At 40.9% G+C, this 26,386-nt stretch overlaps 1 pseudogene; it reads left to right on the forward strand.

Moving 5' to 3' along the window:
• Window positions 1-21,549: 21,549 nt before the first annotated feature.
• LOC138440892 (olfactory receptor 7E24-like) lies at window positions 21,550-22,492 on the forward strand (annotated as a pseudogene).
• Window positions 22,493-26,386: the final 3,894 nt, after the last annotated feature.

A 26,386-nucleotide genomic window follows, 5' to 3' on the forward strand; every position in this document is an offset into this window, starting at 1 on the left:
CAGTTGATTGTGATCCACACAGTCAAAGGCTTTGGGATAGTCAAGGAAGCAGAAATAGATGTTTTTCTGGAACTCTCTTGCTTTTTCCATGATCCAGCGGATGTTGGCAATGTGATCTCTGGTTCCCCTGCCTTTTCGAAAACCAGCTTGAACATCAGAAAGTTCACAGTTCACGTATTGCTGAAGCCTGGCTTGGAGAATTTTGAGCATTACTTTACTAGCATGTGAGATGAGTGCATTTGTGTGGTAGTTTGAGCATTCTTTGGCATTTCCTTTCTTTGGGATTGGAATGAAAACTGACTTTTTCCAGTCCTGTGGCCACTGCTGAGTTTTCCAAATTTGCTGGCATATTGAGTGCAGCACTTTCACAGCATCATTTTCAGGATTTGAAATAGCTCTACTGGAATTCCATCACCTCCCCTAGCTTTGTTTGTAGTGATGCTTTCTAAGGCCCACTTGACTTCACATTCCAGGATGTCTGGCTCCAGATGAGTGATCACACCATCGTGATTATCTGAGTCGTGAAGATCTTTTTTGTACAGTTCTTCTGTGTATCCTTGCCATCTCTTCTTAATATCTTCTGCTTCTGTTAGGTCCATACCTTATGAAATGACCACCATAAGTCTTGGTTATTATCTGTAACAAGTTATTACAATATTATTGACTATTTTCTCCATGCTGTATATGACATCCCTGTGACATATTTTATAACTGGAAGTTTGTACTGCTTAATCCCTTTCATCTTTTTTGCCCAATTCCACATCCCTTCTTTTCTGAAAACCACCAGTTTGTTCTCTCAATCTATGAATCTATTTCTGCCAAAACATTCCCTTGAAAATCCAGAACAGGTGCCAAAAAATGCCACTTTCATTCAAAAACACATAGTGTAGGTTTGAGTTATTGAGGACAAATAAACATGTAACCATTGGCAAATAATATTAGCATCTAAGTAGAGAATGTAAAAAAAAAACCTATAGGTAATTTATTAGAAAGAACAATAGAATGTAGAAAGTTTTCTGGAATGAAAATAACTATACAAATATTAATCACATGTTTTACAAAGTAAAATTTATTTAGAAAGCATGATTTCTAAAAGATATCTTTGAGAAAACATCAGATAAATACATGGAAATATTCTAACAAAAGATGTGAAAGCATATTATAGAAAAATCTGTAATGTTTTATAAAAGGATAAAAAAGTAAACCTAAAAAATGGAAAGAATATTCTAATTTTGGATAGCTATACACAACATAGACATGTCAACTTTCCTCAAATTTCCTTATAGATTTAAAGTAAATCCTGAAATATTATTATTATTGGAGAGGCTGATATTATGAAAATTTACATGAAACTTTATATGAAAAAGCAATAGAGAAAGAATAGAGAAAGAATATTTACTGCTGCTGCTGCTGCTAAGTCGCTTCAGTCATGTCCAACTCTGTGCGACCCCATAGACGGCAGCTCACCAGGATCCGCCATCCCTGGGATTCTCCAGGCAAGAATACTGGAGTGGGTTGCCATTTCTAGCATATGGGAAAAAAAGTGAAGTACTTGCCTTACCAAATATCAAGATATGGAGTAATAGTAACTAAAATGGCATGGTTCTGGAACAGATAGAAAAAGAGGATCAATCAAATTCTTACTTGTATTAAAATTTTACTGAGGACAGGGGAGGCATTGGACACTTTCTTCAAAACAATGTGGCATTGCAAAAAAAGGATCTGACCTTTCAATAAATAGTGCTGAGAATAGAAATTAGTGTATCTATACAATAACAGTAGAAATGACCATAGAAATTATTGTCAATCATCTCTTAAATAATCATCTCTTAATCTCGATCATCTCAATCATCTCTTAAATAAAATAAATGCAATCCAATGATGAAAAAAGTGATTAATTCAGCCAGTTTGTAATTAGATGATAACAGTTTAATATCCTACAATTACAATGAACACCTACAGCTCAAAAATAAAAATATAAACAAAAGCATGACTAAGTAATGGAAAAAGGGATTGAACAGATTTGTTGATATAGTTAATCCCTCTTCATTAATTTTAAATACCAGAGAGTATTTCACTATATTGTTTCATCATGTTTTATTTCTTTATTTCCTAACTGATAGGTATTATGATGAATGCCTTTATTTTACATATATTTATGAACATATATGCAATATAAAGCAATGCGTGGGAGATACCATCACATTCAAGGTGATACTGTCTCTAAGAAGAGGGGACAAGAACTGAGGGGGATACAAAAGGGATACCTTTTGTATGTGTATTATTATTTTTTACTTTATATATTTTTAAATGACTTGAAGTTAACATATCAGAATGTCTGGGACTTCCATGGTGGTCCAGTGGTTAAGAATGTCTTGCAATGCAGGGCATGCAGGTACAATCGCCAGCTGGGGAACTAAGATCCCACATTCTGGGACGCAACTAAACCTGTGAGCTGTATATTGTCACCCTGCTTATTTAACTTCTATGCAGAGTACATCATGAGAAACGCTGGGCTGGAAGAAGCATAAGCTGGAATCAAGATTGCCAGGAGAAATATCAGTAACCACAGATATGCAGATGACACCAACCTTATGGCAGAAAATGAAGAATTAAAGAGCTTCTTGATGAAAGTGAAAGAGGAGAGTGAAAAAGTTGGCTTAAAGCTCAACATTCACAAAACTAAGATCATGATATCTGGTCCTATCACTTCATGGCAAATAGATGGGGAAACAGTGGAAACTGTCAGACTTTATTTTTCTGGGCTCCAAAATCACTGCTGATGGTGATTACAGCCATGAAATTAAGACACTTACTCCTTGGAAGGAAAGTTATGACCAACCTAGACAGCATATTCAAAAGCAGAGACATTACTTTGCCAACAAATGTCTGTCTAGTCAAGGCTATGGTTTTTTCCAGGAGTCATGTATGGATGTGAGAGTTGGACTATAAAGAAAGCTGAGCGCCAAAGAATTGATGCTTTTGAACTGTGGTGTTGGAGAAGACTCTTGAGAGTCCCTTGGACTGCAAGGAGATCCAACCAGTCCATCCTAAAGGAGATCAGTCCTGGGTGTTCATTGGAGGGACTGATGTTGAAGCTGAAACTCCAGTACTTTGACCACCTGATGCGGAGAGCTGACTCATTTGAAAAGACCCTGATTGAGGGCAGGAGGAAAAGGGGATGACAGAGGATGAGATGGTTGGATGGTATCACCGATTTGATGGACATGGGTTTGGGTGAACTCTGGGAGTTGGTGATGGGAGGGAGGGCCTGGTGTGCTGCAGTTCATGGGGTCGCAAAGAGTCGACAAAACTGAGCAACTGAACTGAACTGAACTACCTTGTTTCAGAAGGGGCAGATTTCTGCTCAGGAAGATAGTGATTTTTTTTTCATCTTTTTTAGAGAAAATAAACCAGAAGATTGAGAAAACCCAGAAGATTGAGAACTGAGTGGGCATTGATATACACATGAGAACTTGTCAACAAGGAGACCAGCTGGAGCCTCATAGGCCACTTGGTTCTGGTCATTTCATGCCTGTGCTCTGCTCGTTGCTTCTTGTAGATGACTTTTTCGTAAAACACCTGATCTCATTACAAAAAGATTAGAGAAGGAACTTTGAGTTACCTGGCTGGCATCATTGTAGAATGATGCTTGACAGGACACCTGGATATTGGAGATAGTCCTGTCGTCAAGAAGGGCAGGGAGAACAAGTGAAACAATGGGCTTTTGGTCAAGAAGGATCGTCTCTAGGAGGAGGCTCAGGTGTGCGTTTCCTGAGTCATCAATGGCTGTTGAATGAGGTTTCACAGGCTGACCGCTTACAAGAGCTATATCCCTGGGGAATCAATATCCAGCGCTTCTCATTAGACAAATATTTTTAGTGTCATTCTTACCCCTGGGCTGTGCAAACCCTTAAAGACCAAGATTATAGAGGAGAAGAATGAATGATGACTATTCCCTGACACTGTTAGACCAGGTGTTATCAGCCAGCTCTCTCCACCTGTTCCATCTCAACTCCTTTCCATATATCTTGCACACATATATACACACTCCTTTTCTAATTAATTTCAGACTTTTTAAAAGTTACAAGCAGAAATAGCTCTAGCTAATATTAGAAAACTTGATTCCAATTTTAGGTGTGAAACATAGTTTATCTATTGGGTACAAATAATGTATTTGTAGTTAAATGTAAAACTCAAGCACTTAAGGGTATTTCACCTTTAGAGTCATTGAATGTTTACCTTAATTTCTGTTTTATATCTTTTGCACAGTAGACTGTTATATTTTCTAGAATCAGTTGTGACTATTCTCAATGAGAGAGAGTTCATGCTCCTTTTTTAGACTCATAACCATCTTTTCCAATTTCTCCACAATAGATTACATGTATCTTTTGCTTCACTTTAGGCAGACTTTGAATTAAATTATGGTTCTTCATTTTAATTGTTTTGATAAAATACAATGTCAGTGAAATGCAATAGTATGCATATTTTCCATAACTCAAAGAAAGACAAGTATTGCATGATCTCATTTACATGTGGAATCTAAAAAACTCAATTCACAGAAACAGAGAGTAGAATGGTGGCTACCAGAGGCTATAGGTAGAGAAATAGAGAGTTGCTGGTCAAAGCATACAAACTTTCAGTTATAAGATGATAAGTTCCAGGGATCGAATGTACGGAATTATGACTTTAGTTAACCGTACTGTATTTTATAACTGAAAGTTTCTTACTGTATCAAATCATCACATTCTGAACCTTAAACTTATACAATATCACTGGTCAAAGTGTAGGCGAAAGTGTTAGTGGTGTACGACTTTTTGCGACCCCAAGAACTATAGCCCACCAGGCTCCTCTGTCCATGGGATTCTCCAGACAAGAATCAAGAATAGTGGGGTTGGTTGCAATTTCCTTCTCCAGGGCATCTTTCAAACCCAGGAATTGAACCCAGGTCTCCTGCATTGCAGGGAGATTCTTTACCATCTGAGCCACCAGGGAAGCCCATTATTGGTCAATTGTGCCTCAATTTAGTTGGGAAAAGATAATAATATCAACACATTATTCTATTTTAATAAGAATAATATTATCCTTACTACTTAATAATGATAATATTATTCTGCAATAATATTCTAATAGTGTCTGCCACATTCTATATTAATAGTGATCTGCTACTCCTCTAAGAAAAACTTCGTATTCTGATTTTTAAAACAGAATTTCATGGATTTTTCTTGGTAATTTCTCTACTCTGTCTAAATTTGAAAAAAAAATATAGATTAATTTTCCTAAGGCTTAATCTTTTAAAAATTGAATTAAAAGGTATGTTTTCTGACCAGGGCTGGGGGACTCTATCATGCCGGCCACCAGGTGCTAGTAAAGGCTCCCACTAGAGCTGAATCTTTCATGCCTGTGGCTGCTGGCTTCCCCATGCACTTGTAGCTGGGGTTCCCACAACCCTGGCAGCTATGCTGCCACCACCATGCCCTGTCCTTATAGGCAGATTCAAGCTCCAGGGCAGCCTCAGGAGAAAATACACAGAAGTGGGGCTAAAACCACAGTTGAGCCCCAGGGGTGTGGCAACTAAGAAAGAGGAACAAAAATCTTTCCTTGCAATTGCAGATTAGATTCCTATGATCATCTATGAAAAGTCTGAATAGACTATGAGTGTTCTTGCAACTGAGACCTGTGTAGTGGTAGCAGCTGTGGAATCTGGGGGCAAGTACATGTGGGAGCTGGCCCAGGTCAGAGTCTGAGCTGCCCCCACAGTGCACACAGTGGGTCCAGAGACCTACTTAGAGGTGTTAGAGACCTGCTTAGAGGTGCCTCCAGGGGAGGCAGAGGTTGGCTGTGGCTCCTGGTGCGGGCAAAGACACTGACAGCTGAGACGCCAGGAAAATATTATTATTTTGCTTTGGTCTATGTTTTTCTTATTGTTTTATTTTTACTTATTTAATTAAATAAATTTAAAAATATTTTTAATTTTTTCTATTTTTCTTTTCTTTGTTGTTTTTTCCCTTTTTTGTTTTGGGGTTCTTTTGTTGTTCTCTTGTTTTTTTTTCATTTTCTTTGTTTTTATTAATTAATTTTATTAATTAATCAATATATTCTTTGCTTCTTTGTTTTTAAAATAAACTTACTTATTTTAACTGAAGAATAATTACTTTACAATATTAAAGATGGTTTTTGCCATATATCAATATGAATTGGCCATAAGCATACATGTGCCCCTTCCATCCTGAAGCTCTCTCCCACCTCCCTCCCCACCCCATCCCTCCAGGTTGTCACAGAGCATCAGCTTAGGATGCCCTGCATTATACACCAAACTCCCACTGACCATTTTACACATGGCAATTTATATGTTTCAATGCTATTCTCTTAAATCACCCTACTCTCTCTTCCTCCCACTGAGTCCAAAAGTTTGTTTTTTATGTCTGTATCTCCTTTGCTGCCTTGCATGTAAGATCATTGGTACCATCCTTCTAGATTCCATAATATGTGTTAATATACAATATTTGTCTTTCTCTTTATGATTTACTTCACTCTGTAAAATAGGCCCTAGGTTCATCCACCTCATTAGAACTGACTCAAATGCATTCTTTTTTTATAGCTTAGTAATATTCAATTGTGTATATGTACCACAACTTCCTTATTCATTCATCTGCTGATGGACTTCTAGGTTACTTCCATGTAACCTGTTGTAAATAGTGTTGCAGTGAACACTGGGGATATGTATCTTTTCCAATTCTGGTTTCCTCAGGGTATATGCTGGAGAAGGAAATAGCAACCCACTCCAGTACTCTTGCCAGGAGAATCCCATGGGCAGAGGAGCCTGGCAGGCTGCAGTCCATGGGGTTGCACAGAGTCGGACATGACTGAAGTGACTTAGCAGCAGCAGCAGGGTATATGCATAGTAGTGGCATTGCTGGGTCATATGGTTTTGTTTTTGTTTATTTAGTTTTGCTTTTACTATTTGTCTTGGGCTTTGCTTGCCCATTTGTTTTCTTTTTCTTTTTTTAAACTCTTTTGCTGCTGCTTATTTGTTTTTGTCTGCCATTTATCTTAGGTTTTGTCTGTTTGTGTCCCCTCCCCACATCTTTTTTTGCTCTTTTTGGCTGTGTTGTGTGGCTTGAATCAATATTGTGAAAATAACTATACTACTCAAAGCAATCTATAGTTTCAATGCAATTCTTATCAAATTATCAATGGTACTTTTCATAGAAATAGAACAAATAATTTTGCAATTTTTATGGAAACACAAATGACCCCAAATAACTAAAGCAATCTGCAAGAAAAATGGAGCTGGAAGAATTGGTATCTCTGACTTCAGCCTATACTATACTATAAAGCTACAGTAATTAAGACAGTATGTTACTGGCACAAAAATAGAACTATAAATCAAGGGAACAAGATAGAAAACCCAGAGATAAACCCACACCCTCTGTGGTCACCTAATCTATGACAAAGGAGGCAAGAATATACAATGGAGGAAAGTCTCTTCAGTGAGTGGTTCTGGGAAAACTGGACAGCTACATGTAAAAGAATGAAATTAAGACACTTCCTAACATCATACACAGGAATACACTAAAACAGATTAAAGACCTAAATGTAAGTCAGGAATAAAATTCTTTAGGGGAAAATATAGGCAGAACGTCCTTTGACAGAAATTGCAGAAAGATCTTTTTTCATCTGCCTCCTGCTGCTGCTGCTGCTGCTAAGTCGTTTCCGTCGTGTCCGACTCTGTGCGACCCCATAGATGGCAGCCCACCAGGCTCCCCCGTCCCTGGGATTCTCTAGGCAAGAACACTGGAGTGGGTTGCCATTGCCTTCTCCAATGCATAAAAGTGAAAAGTGAAAGTGAAGTCGCTCAGTCGTGTCCAACTCTTCGCGACCCCATGGACTGCAGCCCACCAGGCTTCTCCATCCATGGGATTTTCCAGTCAAGAGTACTGGAGTGGGGTGCCATCGCCTTCTCCGTCTGCCTTCTAGAGTAATGCAAATAAAAAAAGTAAATAAGTGGGATCTAAGTAAATTCAAAAGATTTTTCATATCAAAGGAAATCGTAAACAAAACAATAAGACAACCCTCAGAATGGGAGAAAATATTTGCAAATGAAGCAACAGACAAGGGATTAATTTCCCAAATATAACGACAGCTCAATGATTGAAACGCACATGAAAAGATGCTTATCATCACTAATTATTAGACGAAGCAAGTCAAAACTACAATGAGTTATCACTTCACACAGGCCAGAATGGCCATCATCAACAAGATCTGTGAACAATAAAGGCCAGAGAGGGTGTGGAGATAAAGGAAGCCTCATGCACTATTTGTAGGAATGTAAATTGATACAGCCACTATGGAGAAGAGTATAAAGGGTCCTTTAAACACAAAAAAATAGAACTACCGTATGACTCAGCAATCTTACTCCTGGGCATATTCCCTGATAAATCGTAATTCAAAAAGATATAAGCACCCCAATATCCATTGCAGAGCTATTTACAATAGTCAGGATATGGTGGTGGTGGTTTAGTTACTAAGTTGTGTCTGACTCTTGCAACCTCATGGGCTGTAGCCCACCAGGCTCCTCTGTCCATAGAATTTTCCAGATTACTGGAGTGGGTTGCCATTTCCTTCTCCAGGGGACCTTCCCAACCCAGGGATCAAACCCAGGTCTCCTGCACTGCAGGCAGATTCTTTACTGACTGAGCTACCAGGGAAGCATGCCTTCCAGGATATGGAAGTAACCTAACTGTCCATCAACAGAGGAATGGATAAAGATGTGGAACAAATATACATTGGAATGTTACTCAGCCATAAAAAAGAACAATATAAAGCCATTTGAAATAACATGGATGGATTTAGAGTTTGTCATATTGAGTGAAGTAAGTCAGACACGGAAAAACAAATATTATGTGATAACTCTTATATGTGGAATCCAAAAAAAAAAAAAATGGGTACAAGTGAACTTATTTACAAAACAGAAGTAGATGACTTCCCTAGTAGCACAGTGGATGAGATCTGCGTGCCAATGCAAGGGACACAGGTTCGATCCTCGTTCTGGGAAGATTCCATGTGCTGCAAAACAATTAAGGCCATGAGCCACAACTACTGAGCCCATGAGCTAGAGCCTGTGAACTGCAGCTACTGAAGCCCACGTGCTCTAGGGGCCATGAACCACAATTATTAAGCCTGTGTGCCACAATTATTGGAGCTAGCAGACCCGAGAGCTCACATACTGCAACTACGGAGCCTGCGTGCTGCAACTACTACTGAAGTCCAGGCGCGCTGAGCCCGTGCTCTGCAATGAGAGGAGCCACAGAAATGGAAGCCTGCGCACCACAACCAGAGAGTAGCTCCTGCTTGCTGCAGTAGGAGGAAAGCCCACACAGCAAAGAAGACCCAACACAGTCAAAAATAAATATTTTTAAAAGCTGTTTTTAACATGGTATAAGAAAATAACAATAACATTTTGGAATCAATTTTATTTTTATTGAGGTATAATTGCTTACGTTGTGTTTCTGCTGTGCAATGAAGTAAATCAGCCATATATATACACATATATCACCTCCCTCTTGGATCTGCCTGCCATCCACCCCCATCCCACCCATCTAGGTCATCACACCGAGCTGAGCTTCCTGTGCTTTATAGCAGGTTCCCACTTACTATCTATTTTACACATGATAGTGTATATATGTCAGTTCCAACCTTCCAGTTTGTCCCTCCCTCCTCCCCTTGCCCGCCCGCCCCGTGTCCACTTGCTTCTCTATTCCTGCTTTGGAAATAGATAAAAATCTTTCCAAAAGTGGATATATGCATATGTATAACTGATTCACTTTGCTGTACGGCAGAAATGAACACAGTATTATAAATCAATTATACTCCAAAATTTTCTTTTAGAAAATCTAAAAATAGAGCTAATGTGTAATTCAACTATTCTACTTCTGGGCCTATATTCAGAGAAAATCATGGTTCCAAAGATACATCCACTCCAATATTCATTGCAGCACTATTTACATTAGCAAAAACATGGAAACAACCTGAATACTGATCAATAGATGAATGGATAAAGAACACGTGTACATATGTACAATGGAATATTACTCAGTCAAAGAAAAGGATGCGATAATGCCATTCACAGTAACATGGACGAACCTAGAGATTATCATGCTAAGTGAAGTATGCTAGTTAGAGAAAGACAAGTATCATATGACATCACTTATGTGCAGGATCTAAAAAAAATGATGCAAATGAATTTACTTACTAAACCAAAACACACTCACAGACACAGAAAACAAAGTGATGGTTACTAAACGGGTAAGGAAGGGGAGAGATACATTGGAAGTTTGGGATTAACATATACACACTATTGTATGTGAAATAAACAAGAGCCTATTGTATAGCATAGGAGCTATATTCAATGTCTTATAAAAATCTATAATGAAAAAGAATCTGAAAAATTATATGTATTTAAAAGGGAAATTTTGAAATTTTTGATAAACAACTTGGACATCAGAGATAAGAAGAGAGGTCAGTTTCCTTGTGAAAAGAGGAAGGATCTAGATCCTTACTAATACTTACTTTTGAAATTTTCATCCTCCATTAAATTAGCAAATCCTTAGAGTTTGAGAGACCATGGACCAATTTGTCTAATTATCTGCTATGCGCATGGAGACCTCGAGGCTGCACCACTGTAAATAATTAGCCTGTGCTTCCCAACCCTTCAAATAGCCAGCTCTATTCCAGTGAGTCTCATACCTGTGTATCTCAGCTTCCCAGAGTTGTGGTCTGCCCCAGGAGTTCCATTCCTGAGTCTGCCTTGCTGCCAGTCCTGAGGACACAGCCTCAGCCCCCATCCAACAGCAGGTAGGAGAGGGGCAGCCAATCTGTAATCTTCAGTCCTGGTCCAGCAGAGACATAGCACAGCCCAGAGAGTGCCAAGTGCAGTGGGAGACACTGAATGCAGGAAGGATGGAGGAGCCATGTTTGATCACCGTCAAGGCAGTGGGACGGTTGAGATAGCCAGTGGGAGGGAACCAGAATACATAGATAAGGTCAAAGGCTTATGAAGCTGATTTGTTGTGAGTGTTAGGGACCATGGAACTCTTATTTTAAATTCTTTTTTTTTTAATTTCTATTTTTTTAATTGAAGGACAATTGCTCTACAATATTGTTTATTTAAGATTCTATTTCATCCCACACTTACTGTCCTTCCATTCAATAGGTCCATCTAAACCGTGCTTAAGCACTCCAGATGATCATGGAGATGATAGTGATGAAAATGATATCAGGAACCACAGTATCACAAACCTTTACTTTGGATTCCAACTGCCAGGAGCCAAGCTAAATTTTTCTATTGCTTGTTTCCTTTTATCTGCATTTCCTCTCCCACAACGTGCATGAGCATCACTTTACAGTTGAGGATAGGAACACAATATTTGTATGAAATTTTTATCAGGCCATGGAGTGGAAATGGGGGTAAAGACAGATGTGAATGAGGACAATGAAGCGCTATACATAAGGCACCTAGAAAATATCCCCCTCTGCTAATACAGCCTGCATTCAGGACTAAACATAGGAGAAATGCAAACTCTCTCTAAAGAAATACGGACTTGAAAAACTCCTAAGCTGGTATAAGAAGGCCAGCTTAGAGTTTGATACCTGACTTTGGTCCTAAATTTATCAGTTGTTCTTAAGAGGGTTGGATTTGATGAGAAATCAACTTTTTGAAAGGTTTTAGGATTTGAGACATCTTTAAGATGCTTTTCTTAGCTACTATAAACAAAAAGAACAAAAAGCAAACTCTCTTCCTTTTCATCCCAGGCAGAGATGTCCTGCTCACTAGGCTTTAGGGGTTCATGGTAGACACAGTGGAAAGCACAGTCGTGGTACCTGCTTAACAACTACCAGAAGGAAGGTGGAAGTGGGGATTCCAGGAAGGATGAGCTCACACAATTCAAGGCAGTTCTCTCTCTTGTCCCTGTTCTTGGGTTTTGCTTCCCTGTCCACTTGCTCTTTTATTCTTGTAATTTATACCTTCTTGCTCTCTAAGAGAGTATGGCATCAGGGTGTTGGTTTGTATTCTGAGGCAGGAAACAAGAAATGTGTACTTTAGAAAGCTTGGAAGAGACTTCTGATCCTGTGCTAAACTCTCTGAAGTGTGGGGAAACAGTAAACAAGCTTAGAGCATGGACCTCAGAGACCCACAATCTAAGTTTGAATCTTGTCTATTTATTATCTGAACAACACTGAGCAAGTCTTTAACATCTCTGATCCTCAATGTTGCCATCTAAATTGATATCCAGTTGATACAACTGTGTTGACAAAGAATGAAAGGAAATGTATTCTAACACATGCCTGGATGTGTGATGGAGGCATTACAGTTAAAGCAAAGTACATTTTAGGTAGTTTTATTATTAATATTCTCCTTAAGGCTAAGTACCAGTTACTTAACTAAAATAACCGGTGATCTGAGGTTTAGCTTTCCCTAGATCCTGAGAGAACATTTTGTTGTTGTTTAGTTGCTCAGTCTTATCTGACTTTTCCAACCCTATGGACTGTAGCCACCAGGCTCCACTGTCCATGGAATTCTCCAGGCAAGAATACTGGAATGGGTTGCCATTTCATCCTCCAGGGGATCTTCCCGGCTCAGGGATCAAATGTCTCCAGTGTTGCAGGCAGATTCTTTACCAGTGAGCCACCAGGGAAGCCAGAGACAACATATTACTTTTTTTTTTTTTTTTATGTTAGTGGATTCTGACTGCCTATAGGGAAACAACTGAGACTTACCTATTTTAGGTTCCTCAGAGCCTTTCCTTCCTTACCCAGAATAGGCTACAAGAACAAAAATCTCAGTTGAATACTGACAGACCCTTCCTTAGTTCTCAGAAGCAGAGTGTGGGCAATAAAACTTCCACGCACTGGGCATTTTCCTGATTGTTTTTTCATTCCTTCCAGCAATGTCTTGCTGGACTAGACAAAAGATGAAACAGTGCTTGTATGCCTCTGTGTCACTTTCTAAGGGACTCATCAGTTTCCATTTAATAGAATCTACAACATTCAATTATTTTTTTAAAAAAAATAGTCACTCACAAAAATTAAAAAGAGAGAGAGGAAGAGAAAGAGAGAGAGAATGAAAGAAAGAAGGAAGACTTTCCTGGTGATGTAGTGGACAAGAGTCTGCTTGCCAATGCAGGGGACACAGGTTTGATCCCTGGTCTGGGAGGACCCCTCGTGCCCATGACACAACTACTGAGCCCGTGCGCTGCAGCCACTGAAGCCCGCATACCCTAGAGCCCGTGCTCTGGAACAAGAGAAGCCACCACAGTGAGAAATTGTCTTCTGCAACTAGACAGTAGCCCCTGCCTATTGCAGCTGAAGAAAGCCTGTCCACAGCAACAAAGACCTAGCACAGCCAAAGATAAACAAATTGGTCACCATGTCAAGCTCTTTTGGTAGATAAGCTGTGGGAGCCCAGATGTCTCTGGCCCGCTGACATAGAAGTCTCAGGGCCTGTTCTTGGTTGGAATGGGCAAAGAGAAAGAATGGTCCGGTGTGATCTGGCAGGTGGAGAGTTGGCACTCGGAGGAGGCTCTGGGTGAGCTGGCGAATAGGATTGGCCAGCAAGGAAGGGTTTAAGAGGGGCTCATCCAGACATCCTTTAGTTGTCTCATAGAGCAGCTTTGTAATGAGGGGGAAGTTAGGGATCCAGATATGGAAAAAGTTTAGGAGGCCAAGGATACAGGAGTTCCCTTTTTGTTTTTGGAAGTGGACAGTTAATTAAGGCCTGGATTCTATCTGGGGGAATAGTTCTTTGTTGGTGGGATATGGAGAGCCCCAGGGAGGTAATGTTTGTCTGTACTACTTCGGCCTTGGATTGGGACACCCGATAATTGCAGGATCCCAGGGCCCCGGGGAGTTTGGCAGAATGTTGGAGGCAGAGTTTTTGGGTTGGGCTACAAAGGAGGAGGTCATCTACATATTGGAGGAGATGACTTGGGGCTAGGTCGAGTGTCTGTAGGTCCTTTTATAAAGCCTGTCCAAAAAAGTGGGGGCTGTCTCTGAACCCTTGAGGGGAGAACTGTTCATGTTAATTGTTGGGAAACATGAGTCTTGGGGTCTTGCCAGGTGAAGGCAAAAAGGGGTTGGGAGAGGGGGTGGAGGGGGATGGTGGAAAAGGCGTCTTTGAGATCTAATACCGTGAAGTGGGTTTCAGTCGGGGGGTATGGCAGACAGAAGGGTGTAAGGGTTAGGGACTACTGGGAATGTCAGCGTGATGGCATCATTGATTTTTTGCAGATCCTGGACCAGTCTCCAAGAGTTTGGTCTCTTCTTTACCGCCAGAATAGGCGTGTTGTGTGGTGAATGGGTAGGAATTAAGATAGAGGCTTGAGGAAGGCAGTCTTTGATAGACTTAAGTCTCTTGTGGGCCTCCAGGGTGAGATAGTACTGTTGTTGGGGGATTATAGCCGAGGGGTCTTTTAGGGTAATGTGGACTGGGGGATGATGTTTGGCTATGGATGGGTGATCAGTGTCCCAGACTTGGGGGTCTAAGGTGGGTAGATCCAAGGGAAGGTCAGGGATGAGGGATAGGAACGATCTAGATGTCATCTGCCGGAGAAGGCAATGGCACCCCACTCCAGTACTCTTGCCTGGAAAATCTCATGGACAGAGGAGCCTGGTGGGTTGCAGTCCCTGGGGTCACGAAGAGTCGGACATGACTGAGCGACTTCACTTTCACTTTTCACTTTCATGCATTAGAGAAGGAAATGGCAACCCACTCCAGTGTTCTTGCATGGAGAATCCCAGGGATCGGGGAGCCTGGTGGGCTGCCATCTATGGGGTCGGACACGACTGAAGTGACTTAGCAGCAGCAGCAGCAGATGTCATCTGCATGCAGAATGTAGAGATTGTTTCGGGGGGGGGGGTTATGTTAATAAAGACTTCCAATTTGGATAACAAATCTCTCTTTAGGAGTTTCATAGGGAACTGAGACATTATGAGGAATGAGTGTATGAGGGTTGATTTTTTAAATTGACAGTAATGGAGGGCTGATTTTTGGCCTTAAGGGAACTCCAGAGACCCCCTTGATTGTGAGTTCTGAGTCTTGAGTTGGGCCAGAGTAGGAAGTTAACCGAGAGAAAGCAGCTCCAGTGTCTACTATAAAGTAGGTCTTTATTTGGCCACTACCCCGTCTACCCTAAGTTCCAAGCTCATGTCCGGGACACAGACTGGGGGGCTGGAACCCGGGCCCTGTCATTGGAACAACTCTCGTAGGGTCGGGCTGGCGTTTTGGGGAGAAGTGGGTATGTCTCCAGGGGTGCCGGGGCGTCCCTGTGGACATTTCACTCTCCAGGTCTGGGAGGTGTGGACCTCTCAGTCTACCTCTCAGTGTCCCCACTGACTACAGGTTGGGCATGTTTTTTGGGGGAGTTGCGGGTTCGGGCATGTTTTTGTCCAGTGTCCTGACTGGTTGCATCAGAAGCAGGGTCTAGGAGGGAGTCTTAAGTTCCAGTCTGGGATGACTTCAGCTGGGCTGATCTTGATTGTTGCTGCCAAAAAGGCGTATTTAGCTTTTCTCTCATGGTCTCTTTTTTTCTCTTAACCTCTTTGTCTCTATAACTGAACATCTTGAAGGCTATTTCTAGAAGGTCTCTTTGGGGGGGTCTCAGGGCCCTTTTCTAGCTGGCGTAGTTTTCAGTGAATATCAGGGGCTGACTGGCTTATGAACTGGACATGTAGGTACAGAAGTCAGCAGGGGTGGAAATATCTAGATTAGTGTGTTTTTGGACTGCCTCAGTAAGCCGTGAAAGAAAAAGGGCAGGATTTTAATCTTTTTCTTGAGTCATTTCTCTAATATTATCATAGTTAATATGAATGTGAGAGCTTTTTAGTATTTTTTTTCTAATAAACAGGTGATCATATGATGCAGGTACTGGATGTCAGCATCGCCTGATTGATATGTCCACCGTGGCTCAGTTAAAGGGACTATATCATCAACCACCGGATTAGTCTTATCTTGGTTATGGAGCTGATCAGCATGAGTCCAGGCTGGCTGTCATATCCGTTTCTTTCCATCAGGGCTTAAAGTGGCATTTGGACTGCAAGCAGATCCAACCAGTCCATTCTGAAGGAGATCAACCCTGGGATTTCTTTGGAGGGAATGATGCTAAAGTTGAAACTCCAGTACTTTGGCCACCTCATGCGAAGAGTTGACTCATTGGAAAAGACTCTGATGCTGGGAGGGATTGGGGGCAGGAGAAGAAGGGGACGACCAAGGATGAGATGGCTGGATGGCATCACGGACTCAATGGACGTGAGTCTGAGTGAACTCCAGGAGTTGGTGATAGACAGGGAGGCCTGGCGTGCTGCGATTCATGGGGTCGCAGTCGGACACGACTGAGCAACTGAACTGAACTGACTAAACTAAAGTGGCATTTAGGATGTAATAAAGATCATTTTAGGTTAAATGATATGTTTGTGTAGGGTGGAGGAATTGTTTCTGTATCTAGTATGATTTTTTGAAAAGGATCCCAATTTTTCTTCGATTTGGCGTATATCAGAAATTGAGAAAGGCACATGAACCCATGTAGGGCCCTCCAGTCCCACTGCCTCTCTGAGAGGAAATGTGTTTGCTTCAGGTCCTGGCTGATGGAGGGGGCTGGAAATCTCTTTGGGGGTTCTGGAGTCATCGCCTTCTGTTTTGGAGGAGGAAGGGCTAGAGGATGGGGTCTCATCTCCAGAAGCTTTTTCTCCGGGGCGGTAGGGAGGAGGCTCATCTGCTATGTCAAAATTGGGGGCTGAGGGTTTAGGGGGCCTTTTAGGGGCTTTAGATTTGGTTTCTTTTGTAATGGAGGGGGAGAGAGAGCAGAGGAGGATTTCATAGGTAGAACAGTCTTTGTAGAGAGAAGGACAGCTTTTAAGGTCTCAGAAGGCTTGAATATAGGGGACCTTCGATCATTTGCCATTCTGTTTGAGGAAGTTAGTGAGATCTGATAAAATGCTGCAATCGAAAGTCCCAAACTCAGACCAGAGGTTTTGGTTGTCTAATTGGTATTGAGGCCAGATCTGTATACAGAGTTGTTTTACGCCGTTAGCTTTGAGTTCAGTGAGTGAGAGTGGTTTGAGACTTTTGAGAACACGGGCCAGAGGGGAATCTTTGGGGACAGATTGGCTAATTGAAAGGCGAGCGGAGGCTCCTATTGGGAGCTCAAGTTGTCACCTGTAGTCGCAATAGCAGTTACGAGACGAGGGCTCTGTGTCGAGTCGGGGATGGAGCGTCCCCCACCGTCATCTACAGAGTGGCCCTAGGCCACTCTGGGTCCCCGGGACCTGGAGAGGACTGGGTTACAGGACGCCTCTAGAACACCGTCCAGATCTTACCTTAATCTAGGGGCCGGCTCGAGTGGAGTGTTGCACGTAGAGTGGTCAAATGGCAAAAGGCCTCTGTCCTGGAGTTGGTCGGTCTCGTGGAAAAGAAAGTGCAGAGAAAAGAGGAAGAGAGAGAGAGAGACCAATATTCCTTGGGTTACGTGGAAAACCAATAAAGCCCTTACGCAGGACTTGTACTGCTCACGAAGGCACAGGGCGTCTCCTCCCGAGGAGGTCTTGAAAGCCCAGGCGGGAAAGTGAGCTCGGCAGGCTTCCACGCTGTGAAGAGCTGGCTGGAGAATGAGAAGGAACCTCAACCTCCCAGGTTTTGGCACCAAAAATGTAGGGTAAGGGAGTTAGAGAAGGCGAGATTCTGAAAGAGAACAAGACCGGCACTCTACAGGAACAGATCTCCTTTAATGAGGCAAGAAGGGGCAGCAGTCAGATTAGTGAGCTGCTGCACTTATCCAAGAAAAGAGTAAATATATATAGGCACGTATGTGGAAAGTTACTGTCTTAAGGGAGTCTGCTCTTTACCAAGGTTTTTCAGAGTAGTTATCTCTTAAACGGCTGGGGCACGGAATTTTGGAGATCTGCCAGAGGCTGAACCAGCTGGGAGCTGGGGGTAATCAACCTTAATGTCCACTCTTTTCTTCGGGTGAGAGAGTTCTTTGTTTTGCATAGAACAGTGGGGAGGACTTGGAGGGGAGTTTTAACTCCAGGCTATTTTGAGCCATGTAAATTTTTCAATAGGCTTCTACCTCTCCTATATAAAATAGAATATAAGATCATTAAATTTTATTAGGATTGTGTTTCATCAATATCCAACTACTCCAGTAATGATTCAACTTCTGATTCAAAACCTATGACAGAATATTTATTAAGTGCTGACCTCTTCAGATATCTCTAACGGAGATCAGGATGGGTTGCCACAAAGCATAGTGCAATGATGTATTGATCAGTTTGAAATGAAGTTAGTTCTGAAGCAGCCAATGCAAGAAGGAAATTCTGATCCTTCTCTGTCTCCCTGAGGAGGAAAATCTCTCATATGAAAGGGGCACTCCCTGTATCTAGAGGGAGGTGTGAGTTCAGTTGCGTCTGACTCTGTAACTCCATGGACTGTAGTCCATCAGAGATTTCCCAGGCAAGAATACTGGAGTGAGTTGCCTTTTCTTTCACCAGGGGATCTTCCCAACTCAGGGATCAAACCCGTGTCTCTTGCATCTTCTGCCTTGGCAGATGGATTCTTTACCACTGACCCACCTGGGAAGCTTTATCTAGGGGAAGAAGGACATCCTTATTGTCAGACATAGGGAATTTAGGGCCCAGAAATCTGTTTAAACAAAACTCATTATTTCTTCAATACACGACCTCAAGCTCAAACTGTTTAGATTCTTCGCTAATGAAGCAACTCAAAGCCTGAGTTTCTTTGTCCTGTCAATTTCTTACAAATGTCTTGTTTCTTTATCTAAAGAGGATAAAAGCTGCCTGCTTTGGCCACTTGTTAGGTTCCATTTTTACGTGATCTTCACAAATTAATATTAATATTTGATTCCCTTTTCTCCTGTTAATGTGCCCTGTGTTGATTTTATTATTAATCCAGCCACAAGAACTCCAGAAGGGTCATTTCCCCTTCCTTGACACCCTACATGTCCAACAAATGAGTGTTATTGGCCTGACTTCAATGTGAGGAATACCTTTGCAGAGAGATAGGGAGATTTACACACACTCCATATTTAGTGTATGAAAGGTTTGGGCCTTAGACAAGGGCCTCCCAATTCCAGTCCCAGGACTCTGTCCCACCAGAGTGGATTGCTTGTTTTCTTCTGAAACCTGCTGTAGTCCCAGGTGATCAAATGGAAGTAGAACCATGGGTTTCTTCTTTTGGGGATTTGGTGAGTTTATCTGTGAATTAACAAATGGACTAAGTGGTTTTCAGGGGCTTTTATTGTATGAATATTATGGATGATAGGGTTTTCTGTGAATAGGAATGCATTTTCCAGCCCATCTAAAACATTTGAGTTACAGAAATGTCATTCCTTATACAAGATGGAAATTTTTCTGTGATTTTATCATGAAAAGCTTATTGCCAGTGAGATTCCAGAGATCTTTCTAATTTTATACCTTGACAATCAGAGCATGCACTTGCTTTTGTGTGATTTTTTTTTAATCACACAAGAAAAACAAGATAGGAATAGGAAAATTGCACATGCTTCCATTTTTAAAACTCAAACAATAGTCTTAGATGCATATGTCTTTGGGGATTTTTATTTGTGTAATATAGATAGGGGCCCAAGAATTTTCTTAGCTGTGTCATAATAAAAAATTGAAAAGGAAAATAAAATTTGTCTCTCAGGTAATATCATAAATCATATTATGTGTTGAAATAGCAGAATTTCATAGAGTGGTAAATAGGAACTCATCTATGATAGGTAGTATCTAGTAAAGTTTTCAAGAACACTTCTTATGAATACATAAATCAATACAAATGTTATGGAAACACTGAAAGAAAATATGCTTACCCAACTCATGATGTGTTTAACTTGGGAAACATTGAAGTGCAAGGGAATAAGGTCATGCAGGGGGAGCAAAATTTTCCCTCTAGTTTTTTTTTTTTGACTAGACAAATAGGGCACAGATTCCTTTTTGTGATAGCTACATCAACATTATAATGACTGTAAGTTCAATTAAATTAAGATACATACATAGGTTTTGGTTTTTCAATTTTTAAATTCAACTTATCTGGGTATTCAAACAAGCCTCCAAAGTATAACAGACAGAAGTTGGGAAGTTAAAAGGGCATGTGAAAGCTAATTTTATGTGTTAACTAGGCTAGACTATGGTGACCAGTTGCTTGTAACTGTGAGTACTTTAATTGGTTACAGCAAACCTGTAAGTTCAGTTCAATTAATGTACCCATTTTACAGATGCACAAACTTCCCAACTGTTTGTGATACTACTATTTTTTTCCCATTTTGATTTTTCCCAATTATACTCATATTTTGACCTGTCAGGAGAAATGAAGACTTGAGTTGCCTTCAGGGAGTTCAATGTTGATTGAAACTTGATTCCTCAATAAAAAAGAACTACCTGAACAGCTCTTAATCTGGCATAAGAAGACCAATTTAGGGTTTGAGACTGGGCTTTGTTCTTAAAACTTTCAACTATTCTTAAGAGGACTGGATTTGATGGGAAGTCAACACTTTACAAATGTTAGGAGTAAAGACACAATTAAGAAGTTTTCCTAGCCTTACAAACAGAAACAGTAAAATGCAAACTCAACCTCAAACCTTTCTCTGAGAGTATATAGCACTGAGAAAAACTCTACAAAAATGAGAAAAACTTCAAAGTATTTATTAAAATTTAATTATTATTTAATAATTGCTGCATCATACATTAATGCTGTCTTCACGATCATGGATGCCATATGATTTTACACTATTAACAAAAATATACTTATCAAAATGTGGAGTCTATCAAGGTCAACTATTTATATTTGAGTTATATTTAAAGAGACATTGACCAGACAACCCACATATTTGAATAAGCAGTTACTTCCATGGAAGATGAATATCATAAAGCTGAAATAAATAAGTATAAATAAAGATGAAAAACCCTTGAAATTAATTAGCCTATACAAATGCTATCTGATCATGAACACTTGATTTTAATTTAGAATCCAGAGACAGTGCTTTTTAGCTTTCTGGGACTACAGTGTAAATCAAGGGAAATTCTTATACTGCATTTGAATAAGATATAGTAATTTTGACTGCTATTTCTTTTTTTTTTTTGACTGCTATTTCTTGTACTTTAGTTATAATAATCTTTATTTTTTTATAATAATCTTTAAAAAGAGAAGAATACTTTTTATTCTATATCTTTCTCTCAAAGGTAGGGGACAGATATATTACCGTGTTCATGGATTTGTGTTCACAAAATGTCCTTTCTTCTCTAACACTCTTTGGCCTCATGCCTCTAAAATACATGTATGAAGAAAACAATGAATGCCTTCAGCATTAGTAGAGATGTGTTCACACTGAGAAATACTGCTCGATGAATTGTGCTGTATGGTCCTCAAGCATGCATACTTTATTTCCGAATTTTGAATTGTTCAAATCCAAACTCCGGACACTTATGTCTGTGCCTCTATATTTGTGTTGTTTATTCAACATCCTCTTCTCTTTAAAAAGGTGCCCCTTCTTCATGGAACCACACAATCATACACGCGTCTCACAATTCTTCCTCCTGAGGCTCTCAGATGATCCAGACCTGCAGCCCCTCCTCTTTGGACTCTTCCTGTCCACGTACCTGGTCACCGTGCTCGGGAACCTGCTCCTCGTCCTGGCTGTCAGCTCCGATTCTCACCTCCACACCCCCATGTACTTCTTCCTCTCCAATCTGTCCTTGGCTGACATTGGTATAAGCACCACCACTGTCCCCAAGATGCTAGTGAACCTCCACACACAGCAAATCCATCCCTTATGCAGGATGCCTAGCTCAAGTGACCATCTCTCCTCTTTTTGCATGCTTGGAGAGTCTCCTTCTGACAGTGATGGCTTATGATCGATTGGTGGCCATTTGTCACCCTCTGCATTACCTGGTCATCATGAATCCCCACCTCTGTGGCTTGTTGGTCCTGGTGTCATTTTCCATCAGCCTTTTGAATTCTCAACTTCACTACTTGATGATGTCACAGCTTACCTTCTGTGCAGATGTGGAAATCCCTCATTTCTTTTGTGAGCTTTCTCAACTTCTCAACCTTGCCTGTTCAGACATCTCCACTAGTAACATATTAATCTATTTCATTGGTACCATCTTGGCTGGAGTTCCACTCTCGGGGATCCTTTACTCTTATATTCGAATTATATCCTCCATTCTCTGAGTCTCCTCATCAGATGGGAAGTACAAAGCCTTCTCTACCTGTGGTTCTCATCTGTCAGTTGTTTGCTTATTTTATGGAGCAGCCCTTGGGGTATATCTCAGCTCCTCTGTCTCATCGTCCCACAGGAAGAGTGCAGTGGTCTCGGTGATGTACACTGTGGTCACCCCTATGCTGAACCCCTTCATCTACAGTCTAAGGAACAAGGACATCAAGAGTGCCCTGTGGGGGATTATCATCAGAATAGTCTAATTTTAATACCTGTGTCAACATTGGTTTTTTTTTTTTTTTGGTTCATAATACTGGGAAAGGCAGTAAATTCAAATATGTGCAATAAGAAATTCTGAATCTGCAGTCCCATACTGATTTGTAACTGTTTGGCACTCTGCTTTCTGTTTACACATTTTTTCCTGATGTTGTTGAAACTGTTGTTATTTAGTCGCTCAGTCATGTCTGACTCTTTGTGACCCCATGAACTGGAGCCTGCCAGGTTCCTCTGTCCATCCGATTTCCCAGGCAAGAATGCTGGAATGGGTTGCCATTTCCTTCTCCAGGGTTTCTTCCTGACCCAGGGATCAAACTGGCATCTCCTGCATTGGTAGGTGGATTCTTTACCACTGAGCCACCAGGGAAGCCCCATTTTTCCTCTTAGAATAGCTTTGAAGGTCAAGTGAAGGTGAAGGTGAAGTCGCTCAGTTGTGTCTGACTCTTTGCGACCCCATGGACTGTAACCTACTAGGCTTCTCCATCCATGGGATTTTCTAGGCAAGAATACTGGAGTGGATTGCCATTTCCTTCTCCAGGGGATCTTCCCAACCCAGGGATCAAACCCGGGTCTCCCGCATTGGAGGCAGATGCTTTAACCTCTGAGCCACCAGGGAAGCCCTTAGAATAGCTTTAATGGAAATAATAAGTTATTTTGGACTTCCCACACAAGTCATAGCTCTCCTGGACTTTATGAAGCACATGAGTATACCCTTCTCACTCTCTCTATACATTATCCAGGACCTCTGTTCATAGGGAGTCTTGTTTCTAGCAATGCAAAATAATCATAGCTCTTGCTTTCTTCTTATCTATTGTTTCTATACTTTTCCTATGATTTTTTTGTCTATACCTTGATTTGAGGATCTAGACTCTACCTTAAGGACCAAAATATTTAGTGCATTTTTGTTTCATAATGGTCGTGGCCAGATTTTTGAGCATATAGGATGACTAATTCCTTGTTCAAACTAGGGTATTTTGAAATTAAAATGAGATATGATTAATACTGAGTTATCAACTGGGACTTTCCTAGGAAACCTCACATGTATGCTTTCCAAGGAGCAGATGGAAGAATGTCTACCAAAGTCAATTACCAACTTTTCTGATAATTCTTCCCTTCCCATTCCAACCACCATATCCCCAATCATATTATGTATCCAGACACAAAGAACAAAAATTGAAAGATTCCACTTATATAAGGCACCTAAAGGAGTCAGACACATGCAGACAGAGATTAGAACATTGGTTACCAGAGGCTTTGGGAGGAGAAATGGGGAATTAGTGTTTAGTGGGGACAGAGTTTCAGATGGGGAAGATGAAAAGTTCTGCAGATGGATGGCAGTTATGGTTGCAAAACCATGTGAAGTTTACTTGGAAATCATTAAGACAGTAAATTTTATACTATTTTATGTTATGTTATTTTGCCACAATAAAAAAAATATCTACTGTTGGAATGAGGGACATATTTCTCCAATGTTGGGTGTTACTCAGCTCTCTGCAATCAACTCCTAAAGCAATCTGCCTCAGCTACAGAGAGCCACCAGGCAGCCCACATCCAATGACTGTATGATTTTGTCCCAACTCCAGCCGACTCTAAGGGATCTTTCTAGCTCCAGAGCTCTCTGGTGGTTTTCAGAGACCTTTGAGGGGCTTCATCTTGGCTTGATTTTTTCTCACCCCCTGCCTTGCTGCAAAGAGTTTGCTAAGCCACAAAGCTTAAGGGAACATTCCTCATGAGATTGCCTTCACTTCAAACACCAGCTAAAAGTTCAAGGATTCCCAGTACCACCCTTATTTATACAAATCAGGGACTTCCTCACACTCAATAATTCTCTAGAACAGTCAAATTAGGGGGAATCCCTTGGGTTCAGTAATGTGTTAGAATGACTCACAAAACTCAGGAGAAATCTATACTTATGATATTAGTTTTATTACCGCAAAGGATACAAATTAGAATCAGACAAGGAAGATATATACAAGGTTGGACCTAGAAGTCCCATAGGTGAAGGTTCTTGTTATCCTTTCTCTGTAGAGTCCAGACCCATTATCTCTTCCTGGCTAAAGGGCATGATAATATACAAAAAGAATATTGTTAACTAGGTAGCTGACCTGAGTTTCAGTGTCTAGAATTTTTATAGAGGCTTCATAACATAAACACGCTTAGTTAAATTGTTGCCCATATGGTTGAACTCAATTTCCAGCTTCCAGGTTGTGATGTCATTTTGCCCAAAGCTCTATTTATGCAATGGTTAGCATGGCTATACTCCATCTTCAGTGATCTCATTAGAATAAACTATTAGGTATTGCTCACATTACCCAGTATGAATAACCAGGATGAATAACATCACTGCTATCATTAAGGAAATTTCCAGCATTTAATGATTACCTGCCAGGTGCTCAGGCAAAGGTGGTATCTCTCTGAGTGGGGCCAAATTCCATACTACACTTCTGCCCTTGCATAAGTTTTGAAAAGTTGAAGACATTTTATAACACATACATCCACCATTGCCCTTCCTCCCTGGACCACCAGACCTTACATAGAGAACTCTATACACTCCTGAGACATGCAACAGTTCATTTATTTCTGTTGCTGTTGTTTGGTCTCTTAGTCACGTCAGACTCTTTAGTGACGCCATGGACTGTAGCCCATCAGGCTTCTCTGTTCATGGGATTTTCCAGGCAAGAATAATGGAGTGGGTTGCCATTGCCTTCTTCAGGGGATCTTTCTGACCCAGGGATCAAATCAGTGTCTCCTGCATTGCAGGCAGATTCTTTACCACTGAGCCACCAAGGGCTTCTATTTCTATTAGTAGCAACATTCAACAGGGTATATTTTTGTCCATCTAATAGTATGTAAAACATTAAGTCACAAAATAAAAGGGGGGTTATAAGTTTCACAAATGACAAATGGATAAAAATGAGGATAGAAATTTCTCAATTGGACATCTAAAAAAAGAATACAGAAAGGTGTCAAAATGAAACAAAAAGGCGGCCCTCAGGATGGAAGAAAATATTTGCAAATAAAGCAATTGGCAAGAGAGTAACCTCTAAAATACACAAACATTTCATGCAGCTCAATATAAAAAAAATCCACTCAAAAAATGGGCAGAAGATCTAAACAGACATTTCTCCAAGGAAGACAAGCAAATGGCCAAATAGCACATGAAAAGATGCTTAACAATACTAATCATTCAGTTCAGTTCAGTTCAGTCGCTCAGTCATGTCCGACTCTTTGTGACCCCATGAATCACAGCACACCAGGCCTCCCTGTCCATCACCAACTCCCGGAGTTCACTCAGACTCACGTCCATTGAGTCAGTGATGCCATCCAGCCATCTCATCCTCTGTCGTTCCCTTCTCCTCCTACCCCCAATTCCTCCCAGCATCAGAATCTTTTCCAATGAGTCAACTCTTCACATGAGATGGCCAAAGTACTGGAGTTTCAGCTTTAGCATCATTCCTTCCAAAGAAATTCCAGGGCTGATCTCCTTCAGAATGGACTGGTTGGATCTCCTTGCAGTCCAAGGGACTCTCAAGAGTCTTGTCCAACACCACAGTTCAAAAGCATCAATTCTTCGGTGCTCAGCTTTCTTCACAGTCCAACTCTCACACCCATCCATGACCACAGGAAAAACCATAGCCTTGACTAGACGGACCTTATTCGGCAAAGTAATGTCTCTGCTTTTGAATATGCTATCTAGATTGGTCATAACTTTTCTTCCAAGGAGTAAGTGTCTTTTAATTTTATGGCTGCAATCACCATCTGCAGTGATTTTGGAGCCCCCAAAAATGAAATCTGACACTGTTTCCACTGTTTCCCCATCTATTTCCCATGAAGTGATGGGATCGGATACTATGATCTTCATTTTCTGAATGTTGAGCTTT

The sequence above is a fragment of the Ovis canadensis genome, chromosome 5 (assembly GCF_042477335.2).
Source record: "Ovis canadensis isolate MfBH-ARS-UI-01 breed Bighorn chromosome 5, ARS-UI_OviCan_v2, whole genome shotgun sequence".
Classification (NCBI taxonomy): domain Eukaryota; kingdom Metazoa; phylum Chordata; class Mammalia; order Artiodactyla; family Bovidae; genus Ovis; species Ovis canadensis.